Here is an 11497-nt window from a genome sequence, read left to right as displayed (position 1 = left end):
GGATAGAATTGTAATAAAACTTCAATGCAGTATTCTCATTAGGCCATCTCAATTATTTCTCTGAATTATTGTTTGTTTTTGTTTTGGTTTGGTTTTGCTACTGAGACTTGATAGGAAAATGATTGTTGAGAGAGATATTGAGGGGCTAAATTTGACATTTTTGGTACAATGGAAAATTTCTGGCCTCCTAGAATAGGAGTTTAGTCAATATATCCTAACTGTATCTACTTGCTGTAAACAAATATTTTAAGTTAGTACAATGGTCTCAGAGTCCAGCTTACACCCTGAGAAACAGCATGATAGTAGGGCAATTATATAACTAATACTAGTCCTTGAGGGTAGGATTCCATAAAAAGATTGTTTGGGGTCAGTCTGAGACATCCTAAAAAGAAGTGGACATTACGCATGCCCACAAACACATGTTTGGGCCTAAATTCTTCACATTTAAAGGTCTACAAAGCGTCAGTGTGCTCCCCTCAGAGTTTGTTTGCTAGCAGATCTGTTGTAACAAGTAACATGATCCTGGCTGGGACTCAAGACAGGCTTAGGTAGAAGAAAATGGCATCATTTACCATGTGATTTTACGTTTTTGGTTTTTTTCCTCTGGAAATCTTTGCTCAAGAAAATGTTTTCAGTGGCTTCATCGTCACAATAAGTAGTTAAGAGATACTGGGAGGATAGCAACATGCTAAAGAATTTAGACAACATAAATGAATCAACTAAAAGTAAAACTTCTGGTATCACTCTAGGTATATACAGAATAGCAGGCACATTGACTACTGGTGAGAAAGTGAGTGAGAACCTACCATTATGCACATAAACACAGTCAGGTAACCACTGGGTGCAACAGAGAGTGATGGGTTTGTTATGAGTCTTACTCTCAGCCTTCCAAAACATGAGCTGGCCCACTGGGTTCATCTACAATGTGCTCATAGAGATCACTCTTGTTATTATTTCAAGAGAAACATTTAAAGTTGACATTGATAAATGTCATTGATAAATGTCATCAAATGACATTGATAAACCCTACACTAAGATAATGACAAAAAGAAAAGTACAGGGCTCCTGTCCTTTAGGAACATGCAAACTATTGGTGGAGAAAAGAACAATATAAATGTATATAAAATTTTAACAGTATAGAAACAGGTATATACATACAACAGAAGACAGTTGCAATAATGTTGTAAAAATTAAAGTTTGGACAGAAGTAAGTGACCTGGTTTCATGGAAACGAGTACAGGTGATGCCTTAAGTGAGAATAATAGCAAATCTTAAGGGAAGCTAGACGGCAAAGAGTTTATGTCTGGCTGAAGAAAGGAGGAAAGAATCAAAGGAACAATAAGGTACAGAATGGACGAAGGAAGAGAGTCAGAACATTTTATTTTGATGCAAATCAAAACTAGGAGTTCTTTTAAAGTTATTTAAAGAGAGTGACATAATCAATAGATGTCTGCAGAAGATCATTCCTTCAACTTATAATTGGAGGAAGAAAAGAAAAAAAATGAGGTGAGGTCTGATGAATTTTTTAATCCATTAATTTTAAAGCATACATGGAGGACAAACTTAGATCAAAAATTTGAAAGAAATACACATTTCCTCCGGTGCCCAGGAGTTCTTGGCAGGATAAGTGAGGACACTTCTGCACTAGACCATGTAGCCTGACTTAGGGGGGAAAAAACAGAAAGAAAAAAAATAACCTTCCATGGAAACAAATAATGTGTTCCACTTCTGCCAAGGTCATTCTGCATATACAGATGGCTTAGGTGGCTCAGTGTAGTTAACTCCTTTGGCAGAGGAACACAGATTTCCATCAAATCCTTCTCCTGCTCACTGATATCTGGCCCCTGGCCTTGCTAGATCCTGACATTTTAGAAAAACTGTGTTGCCTTGTTCGTTGTTGTTCTCATTTTAGTTTCTCTAACCCTGATACCTTCTGTAGCAGTTATAAGTGGCAACATATAGGTGAAGCCAATTCAGTATTACCTGAAGGAGGTAAGGTATCTTTATCTGTGTCTCAATTGCCAAAGTTATGTGGTTAGGGAAAGTCTGCTAACACAGCTCTCCTTGGCTAGGATTCACTCCAGAGTTTGTCATTTCTCCGAAGACCCATTGAGCAACCTGGCCTGAGTTTGAATTTGTGCAAAAGAGTCTCTAACCACGTTTGTCACACATTGTTTCCAGCTCATTAGAGATGTTGTGGACAACTTCTTTAATGAGGTTTGACATTTGACTACCACCACATCTGCGACCTTCTCCATCATGTCACCCTCTCCCCTCACCCTCTGCTTCCTTTGCTCTTACTCATTTTTGTGAGTGAATCATCTGATCCTGTCCCTTATATGACCATGCTCTGGTTTGATTAATCTCTCTCATCAACCCTCCTTCCTGAATCTTCTGATTAAATCTAGTCTTCTCCCTCCTCTCTCCATAATGCATGGGACCTTTTAGCAGCTATTAATTATTAAAAGAACCTTACTTTCTATCATGCTCAAGTTAGTCACGACAGTTTTCTGTCGACCATGTGGCTTCTGTTAAAAATTATTGAACCCAATTAAGAAAAGCTTTCAAACACCAAGTTCTAAAAAGCTATAAAAATAATCTTTTTCTATTACATTGACAAACTTGTTAGGTTGGAGAAGGAAATAGACACAATATGTCTCACCAAAATACAGCCCTTCATCCCATCCTAAATGGCATATGGTACTCACCAACAGATTGGGGAAATGTGATTTAAATCAAATTATCAGCAGGTGACTGTAAAACTGCTAGGGGTCATTCCCAAGGAGGAGTTTTACTAGTGGATATTTTTGATCAAGCAGTCAAAATTCTGGTGGCATTCCACCTAGGTTAAAACCTTATAAAATATTAACGTTTTCACTAACAATCCAGCACTATTATTGAAAGGTAACACAATAAATTAACCCATTGTTTAATTTAAAAAAAAAGGAAACCACTATTTTTACCAATTTGACTGAATCAAATGGAGCTTTGGTCATGGTATAGATAGTCTTCAGTGAATCTGCTCTCTAAATCATTTTCTGATGGCTATGAATTAGTTGAAAGTAGCTAAAATAAGACATGACCTTTATAAGCTGAAATAGCCTGTGGGCTTAAAGAGGATGAAGTAATAATATAGTGCCAGGTGCCGCTCACGTCCATTAGGTAAGAAAAAAGAAAATATCCCGAGAGGGCTAGACTGACTTGTCTAAGCCAGAAAGCCATTTGAGGTCAGACCTCACCCCACTTGAAACCTGGCATAATAACGTGGCACTGTAACTAAGAGGGGCACAATTCTTAGCCGTATTAATACAAGAGCAGTGTGTCAGGAAACATGAAGAAATCTTCATTAATAGTTACCAAGCAGAGCTGACATTCAGCCAGTGAATACCAGAGTGGCATACAGACAAGGGTGATCATGCCAATTGGTCAAAGCCTGCAGTGTTGAATATTTAAGATTTTGTAATCTGTGTTTACAATAAAGTGTTATAAGAGGATATTATTTTGATAGTGATTAAAGAGAAATAAAGAGCATTTTGTAGTTTACTGAAGATATGGACTCTAGCCTTGTCTCTACCCTGAATTAAAACCAACTGCCAGTTACCTCTGTAGTCCTTTTTTTTTGATACAGAGTGCTGGACTAAGTAATCTTGAGAGTCCCTTCTAGCTCTAAAATTCTGACTGGAGGGAACCTTGTCTCTGGATTTCTCAAGCTAAATAATTTCATGTCTGAATTAAAATATGAAGTAGGGTACATGCCATTCATTTAAGACTTGTGTCTAGAAATACTTTATAGCCAATATGTTTATCTTTTTGCATGACAGCCATATCTATATGTTTGTGGGCTGCCTGTCTCTCCATAATCATCAAAATATAAATAAGTGAAATAAAAATAAAAACTTATTGTCACTCAGTAAACCAAGACACCGGTTGGGGACACTAGTGCTAATATGTAATTTTACCTTTGTTCCTGTGTTGTTTTTCTATCAATATTTATTCCTGTTTCATTGAAGACGTTGCGATAACATGAAAGTCGGGTGGGATGGATATCCTGTTTTGGGTAAAGAGAGAGAGAGAAGTCATCTAAAGTTAAATTTACAGAAAAAGGATTTTTCTCTTTACCTTTTATTGCTCAAGTGATCATTCTCTATAATCCATGAACTGTATCTCATGCAATCATAAGGGAGAAGACACAGCATTGATGCCAAAATTGAATAGATTTTGGTCAGAAACTTTCCTGCAAATGCCAAGCCACACAGTATTATTAGTGTAGAACTAGTTGAAAGTATATAGAGCAGATTTTTTTTAAAGGAAACTAAAGACCCGGCAGGATGCTCCTCGAATGCATCTTATCTGCAAAGCGGAAGTGAAAGCCTCCTGAGCCTTGCAAAATTCTAGTTGAATATTTTCTTCAGCATTGTCTAAGATTTACCTCAGAGGTGTGCTCATTAAACTAGGCTTATTAGGCTAATTGCTTTTTTCATAAGCATATACTTTAGTATAAGAAATACAGAGAAAAGACAAAATTATGGAATATAGTTTCTATGGTAAACATTTGTTGAGCAAATGGAATCTCCTGACTTTAACTCATCCATTATATACACACGCATGCACGCGTGCACACACACGCACACAGATACACGCACACAGACGCACACGCGCGCACACCCCCACACCCCCACATGTACCATGTGATAAAGAATACCAAGTAGAAAGAAACAAAATCAATTCTGGTTAGTAAAAAATCGAATTTCTTTGATTTTTTTTTCTTTTTAAGATTAGAAGAAGTGAATGGGAGGAAGGATAAGACCTTTTTCCTTTAAGAACGAAGAACTACTGAACATGGTGGATTTATTTAATGTGAAAAGTCACATTATTGAGATTAGACATCTCTTTTTCAAGGTGCTCCTGAGAGATAATGGCTCTCACACCTATAATTCAGTTGACGCATGGGTAACATAAAAATGGACATGAAGACCGAAGTTAACACCTTCATTTCTACATAGTACATGATGATTTTAAGAATAAGTCTAGAGCATATTTGTCCTTTTACATTAGTCTCATTTCTAAAGGTTTCTTTTGGATAGACTCTATATAAATATATTTTCATAAAAATCTGGTCCATTTTAAGTCAAATTAAAAATATAAATTATGAAATACTTTTTCTATTCCATGAAGTTATAATTTATAATACTATTCTTACTAATAAATACAATCAAGGCAGGAAAAACATGAAAGTCCTGCATGACCCAGGCAAAGAGTTAGAAAACGATTCTTCCTTTGTGAAATAGGTGTGATTTCCTAACTTATTTTAAAATAAAATTAAAAACAAGAAAGCAAGTTAGTTTCATCATTCATTTTGACCACTCTGGATATGCTTATCCTAGGGAGAATGAAAAGAAAAAGAGAAATATTGATTCTCAAAAAGTACATACTGAGTGTATTCATCTAATCTTTCAATAAGCCATGACCTTGTCAGCAAAGTTCCCAGCCTCTGCCCCTACTCTGCCTGCTTCCTCGCAAAATTTAGCCTATTGCAGTCTTGTTTTTTTATAGTCATTACACTGTGATTATAGCCAAATTTTAACGTTCTTAATCTGATCTCTTCATGATCAAAGAGAGGACTCATAGGCTCATTTTGCCCCTGTCCACAGCCCCTGAGCCTGGACGCCTCAGTGTGGTTAGGGCACTTGGCCCAGGGACCCTCACACACCTTACACTGTCTCCTCTTAAGACAGGGAGCATGTTTTTGCAAAGTCTACCCCATCTCCAAGACTCAATTCTAATTTCACTTAGTCCAAAAGGCTTCCCTAGATTTTTCCAGCTCAGAATGGCTGTTTCCCCTCAATTCACAATTACTATAGATTCTGTACAGGTGAAAAATGCTTTCTGATATCTATCATGTGATATTCTAGACGGTTACATGTGTTTTACATCTCAACTCTGCAATTAGACTGATGATTCTCACAGTTGGCATTTTTGAGTGTCTAGTATGTATTAAGGAGCATCTATGTGTTCAAAATTTCACATCAAAACTGCACAATAATTATTAGCATCATTTTACATATAAGTGAGTGAGACACAAGGGTTAAATTAATTGCCTGGGGCTATATAAATACTGTGTACCAGACTTGGATTGGAATCTTATATATATTTAGCAAACATCACTGTTGAATTATTATATATCCCCTTTGCCACTTTTACAGTGCCTTACCTCATTAGATACTACAACATTATTTTCTGATGATTGGTTTTAACAGTGACTTAAAACTGTCCAGGTTATCATAAGTAATGTTCTATGGTATCAACCAAAACTAATATTTATGCTGTCTAATATGGCACAGAGGAGACTGGCACTAGGCCAATGCAATCAGCAATAAGAAATATAATTCCTAAGGAGGAAAACAAATATATGCATGGATGCATGATCAGGTGCATTGCTTTAGAAATAGGCAATGACTTTGGCCAAGACGCCTTCTCTCTCTGATGTGCTAAGGAAATGGTGAGAAGAGATATAAAACAAAGAACATCTAAGAATATGAGAGCATTCTCTCTAATTATCAAGGGCAAGATATAAGCATATCTGAAATAAAGTAGTTGATAAAAATGGTTATGGACATGGATAATAAGAATCTATTTAATAAGTGGGAGAGCATGGGCTCATACCAATCGCAACAGGCAAAGCAGATGTTGGGATGGATAACCATGGACAATTGGTCCAACCATCCCAGTGCATGTTGCCTATGAATCAGTCCTGGTTTTGAGGTATGAACTGGCTAAAACAAATAAATTCCTTTCATACCTCAGCACGGTTCAATTCTAGTCTGCTGTAATTGCCATATATCTGGAATTATCAGGCCCAGTGGACCACCTACTTAGACCATGGAGATTCATTCAGCAGACATTTATTCATTACCCACTCTGTAATAAGCACTGTGCTAGACAACAGATAGAGACAAACCAGACATCATTCTTGTCAGGGAGTATGCGGATCTAGCTGACTCTTGACCAGAAATGATCTCTGGTACAATTCTAGGAACTATTTTGCTGGGGAGGCTAAAAATATCATTCTTTTCGAAGAATTCCATGTAGGAGTTGAGGTCTCTCCAAAGGCAGACCCTGAAGGAAGGAGTATGTGCAATCCGAGGTCTGCTTCATCTCCTGCTCATCCAGGGAATAAGCTCCAGGAACCCATCAATAAATCCTTCTTATTTAGATACTCTAGACAAAATCAATTTTCCATTACGTTCAAACAAAAAGTTGTTGAGTCATATTTGTGCATGTTTGAAGAATGTCATGTTTGTGTATAATTCTCCAGGTACAACTGGAGAGTGGAGAGGTGGTAGAGGGAAAACAATCCATGAAGGGTGTGTTATTTAATCCAGTTACCACATTGGATGACTAAAATTTATCTCCCTGAGAAGCCCGAAACAACCCTGGTGAATTAAGCTTCTATGTTCGTCAGTTATTAGTTAAGGGCTGTCTCTGCAACAAATTCCCTAGGGCAGCCATGAGATAATGATGGTAACGCTGCGATGTAGATATCAGGGGCTGCCTTCCGCTGAACTGAAAAGAGAATCCATGAGGTAATGGGTGACAGCCCAGTAGTGTCTACTGTAGTATTTAATCTAAAAGTTATGGACCTTATGTAATTAGCACAATAGATACAGCCATAGTCAAATAATAGATATTGGGGATCTACTTTTATTAAGGCAATATGCTATAACTGAGAGACTAGGGATGGCACAAAGTAGTAAGTTTGTCTTTTTATGTCTTAAATTTCCTTAATGTTTTATTTATTTTTGAGAGAGAGAGATACAGCGTGAGCATGAGACGGTCAGAAGAGAGGGAGTCACAGAATCCGAAGACAAGCTCCAGGCCCTGAGCTAGCTGTCAGCACAGAGCCCAATGCGAGGTTCGAACCCATGGACCATGAGAGCATGACCTGGGCTGAAGTCAGATGCTCAACCGACTGAGCCACCTAGGCACCCCTATGTTTTAAATGTTTATTCATTTTTGAGACACAGAGAGACAAAGCATGAATAAGGGAGGGGCAGAGAGAGAGGGAGACAGAATCTGAAGCAGACTCCAGGCTCTGAGCTGTCAGCACAGAGCCTGATGCAGGGCTTGAACTCACAGACCATGAGATCATGATGGGAGCTGAAGTTGGACGCTTACCAACAGAGCCACTCAGGCAGTATTTCTTTAATACTTTAGATGGCTTAACATTATCCCTCAATAGAACAATTTTTTTTTGCCTTCCAGAAATTGACAGTCTAATTTTATGGGACATAATTAACAATATTTACTTTCAGACAACATAATTTAATTCTATCTGATTTATCCATAAACTAAAGAATTTATTAGTTGTTTACTAATCCTGACTTTTGGCTCCCTGAAAGACCACCAGAAACACCTGCTGATCCAGGTGCATTAGATCTACTACACTAAATAAGGCCAACATGTACACGGTCTTAACATTTGGATATAATGATTGTAAAGTGAGTCAGCAAGTCAGGGAACTATCTGGGCAGAATTTATACTAATTTTAGGTTAAATGAGCACAGTGAGGCAAGGGCCTTGAAATGAGTTTTGATGAGTAAGCTAATAGTCCTAATTTTAATTGGTTCACAATCTTATCTTCCAGGAACACGTATATCCTGGAGCAAGAAGCTAAGTAATATTTGCTGGATCTCAGTTTTGCCTCATGCAGGGACAAGGAATTGTGTTGGCTTCGGCTCTCACTGAATAGCTCACAGGCTCAAAAGAAGAACTGAACCATCAGCTCTCCAAAAAGATAAGAACTAGGGTATCTTAGGGAATTCAAAGGCATTAATACAAAATAAATTTTTTTTAGTGATCATACCACCTTTCATTCCTGAGTGTTCCTCCGTAGGGATCAAATTCCCCATAGAGGGCCAATAATCGGTCTAGTGTGGGGTATGGAACAACCCTGCGGTGAAGAGGGGTAAGGTCTGTACTTCTGTATTCCAGAAAGGTCACATGGAGAGGGGAATCTGAGTGGCTTAGTCAGTTGAGCATCCAGCTCTTGGTTTTGGCTCATCAGGTCATGATCTCACAGTTCGTGAGTTCCAGCCCCACAGAGGGCTCTGTGCTGATAGTGCAGAGCCTGTTTGGGGGTCTCTGGGTCTCTCCTCCTCCCCAAATGATGCATGCGTGCACGCTCTCTCTCTCTCTCAAACTTTCAGAAAGTCACATGGAGAAGAGTATAAGTAATTTCTCAAAGGAAGAACAATTAAGCAGACAGAAATAAGAAAATATCCACTGCAGTGTTCAACTCCTTCTCAAACCTCTCTCTAACCTCCCTTATAAACATTGAATTTTGATTGAAACTGTTTCCTTTCATTGTTGTTCGAAGTTTAACAACTAAATTTTTGTTGGTGCTCAAAATATGAAATCTGTATTTTTAAAAGTCATTTCTTCCCTCTGATTGCTTCTCTACAATTAACCACTGAAGTCAATACTTGTCAGTTCAATCTCTCTAACATGTTCTTCTCACCTACCCCTTCCTTTCCATGTACCTATGACTGATCTGTTCTTATATTTATGTTATTTCAAGATTCTTACAATAGCCTCATACTTGTTCTCTGCATTTATAGAATCTCTTGTCTATTTTAAGAATAATAATCTTCGTGAAACACAGTTGTGATTCTTAAATTCCCAGCTTTTCCTGATTCAGTTACTCCCCATTCTCTATCATGTAAGTGTCACACATTCTTAGTTTCACCTTAAAGATCACTTAATAAAGGCCACCAGCTCTCTATCTGGACTTACTTTCTATTACTCACATTCATGTGCACTTTCTCTAACTGAACACATAGCGATAGTGTTAGGGTATGCTAGGATTTCTTCATTCCAAACTCCTTGAGAACACAATGTCTCCCTGATTCACTTTCATATTTCTCAAATGCCTAACACAGTCTGCTAGTCTGCAGTCTGAGTGACTACTCTGATGAATTGAAAATGATTGCCTTAAATGCTACTTTGAAAAAGATCATAAGGTCAAGTTTAACAGGAATGGGAAGGAATGTTGTGATTGATTATTAATGTTTATGATGGGCCGTTGGTATGTCTGTGGAGGGAGGACAATAACAGTATCTGCACCTACCCTTTCCATCTTTTCCTGAATATTCAATTAACATCTGTTGAATGAAGTTTTCTAAGAAGTTAGGGTAAAGAGATCTCAGAAAAGTCCTCTTTGATCCTCACTGGCTTCAGAAGCGAGACCACCTCTATCTATAGATAGCAATTTTTAGTGAGAACTAAAGCTATCTGCATTAACATGACTCAACTACCTGTTGCAGGAAATTCTTGCCCTAGATGATAGGGTTATAAAACCAATAAATAACTCAGCTATTTGCTTTAGGAAAATTCCTACAAACCAACTTGTTTGGGCAATTATTTGGCTCTCTTACCAGGACAATTGATTGCTCCCCTGGGCAAACAATTCACTTACCAAACTTCAGCTTACTTTATCAAGGTTCATGTTAAGGCCCTGTCCTCTTAAATCCACCAATACTAAACTGTTATGTCACATATGTTACCCAAGTCCAATCAGCTCCCCACCTTGAACTATGGACCCTGAGACCTACTTAACCCAGACTCCAGACCCTATAAACATCCTATAAATGACATTTGCCTTCTTGAGACACTATTAAGATTCAATTAGGTAACGTTCTCCCTTACTCTAGTAAGTTAATAAACTCGGCTTTGTTAGTCGATGTATTTTGTGTTGATTTTTTAGAGACTTAATACCTGATAGTTGATTTGAGAAATATCATAAAAATTTGAGGACAAATTCAGGAAACTGATAGCTTTGGTGAGAACAGAGTTGCACCTTTCTAGTTCATGAAGAGTTTTCAGGGGCAGATAACTTGAGAATAGGTAAACTTTACTTTGTAGAAGCAACATGACATTTTTGCACATTTACAATGCAAGGAAAAGACTATTAGCCTTAGACACTGTCACTCACTGTCAAGCACACAAGGTCAGTTGCTTCCAATCATGTAGAGTTTTTCAAACTATGACGTACACAAGAATTTCAGAGGGGTTAGTTTACAACACTGATTAAAGGCCCAATTTCTAGGGGCACTTGGGTGTCTCAGTTGGTTAAGTATTCAAATCTTGATTTTTGGCTCAGGTCATGATCTCATGGTCGTGAGATAGAGCCCCACATAGGGCTCCACACTGACAACACAGAGTCTGCTTGGGATTCTCTCTCTCTCTCTCTCTCTCTCTCTCTCACACACACACACACACACACACTAAATAAAGTTGAAAAAGAAAGAAGAAAAAAATCTTGGCCATTAAAAAAAAAGGTCCAACTTCCAAAGACCCTGATTCAGAGGTCTGGGGCAGGGCTCAGGCACCTACCTATCAAATAAGTTGGCAAGTGATACTAATGCAAAAGAATTCCCCTGACCATGCTCTTGGAGTCCAGAATGATATCTAAGGTCTGGTCACCTACAACTATTTCTTC

At 38.0% G+C, this 11497-nt stretch overlaps 1 protein-coding gene across 3 annotated transcripts in view; it reads right to left on the bottom strand.

Moving 5' to 3' along the window:
* NRIP1 (nuclear receptor interacting protein 1) overlaps nucleotides 1-11497 on the bottom strand; it is a 301546-nt gene that overhangs the window by 6206 nt on the left and 283843 nt on the right. For all 3 annotated transcript variants that reach the window (XR_013335520.1, XR_013335521.1, XR_013335522.1), the window contains one exon: nucleotides 3960-4048. The gene's annotated coding sequence lies outside the window, so the exon portion shown is untranslated. The remainder of the gene's footprint in view (nucleotides 1-3959; nucleotides 4049-11497) is intronic.

The sequence above is a fragment of the Crocuta crocuta genome, unplaced genomic scaffold (assembly GCF_008692635.1).
Source record: "Crocuta crocuta isolate KB4526 unplaced genomic scaffold, BGI_CrCroc_1.0 scaffold174, whole genome shotgun sequence".
NCBI classification, from domain to species: Eukaryota; Metazoa; Chordata; class Mammalia; order Carnivora; family Hyaenidae; genus Crocuta; species Crocuta crocuta.
The sequence above is the reverse complement of the archived record's forward strand: the minus strand, read 5'-3'. Positions and strand labels throughout refer to the sequence as shown.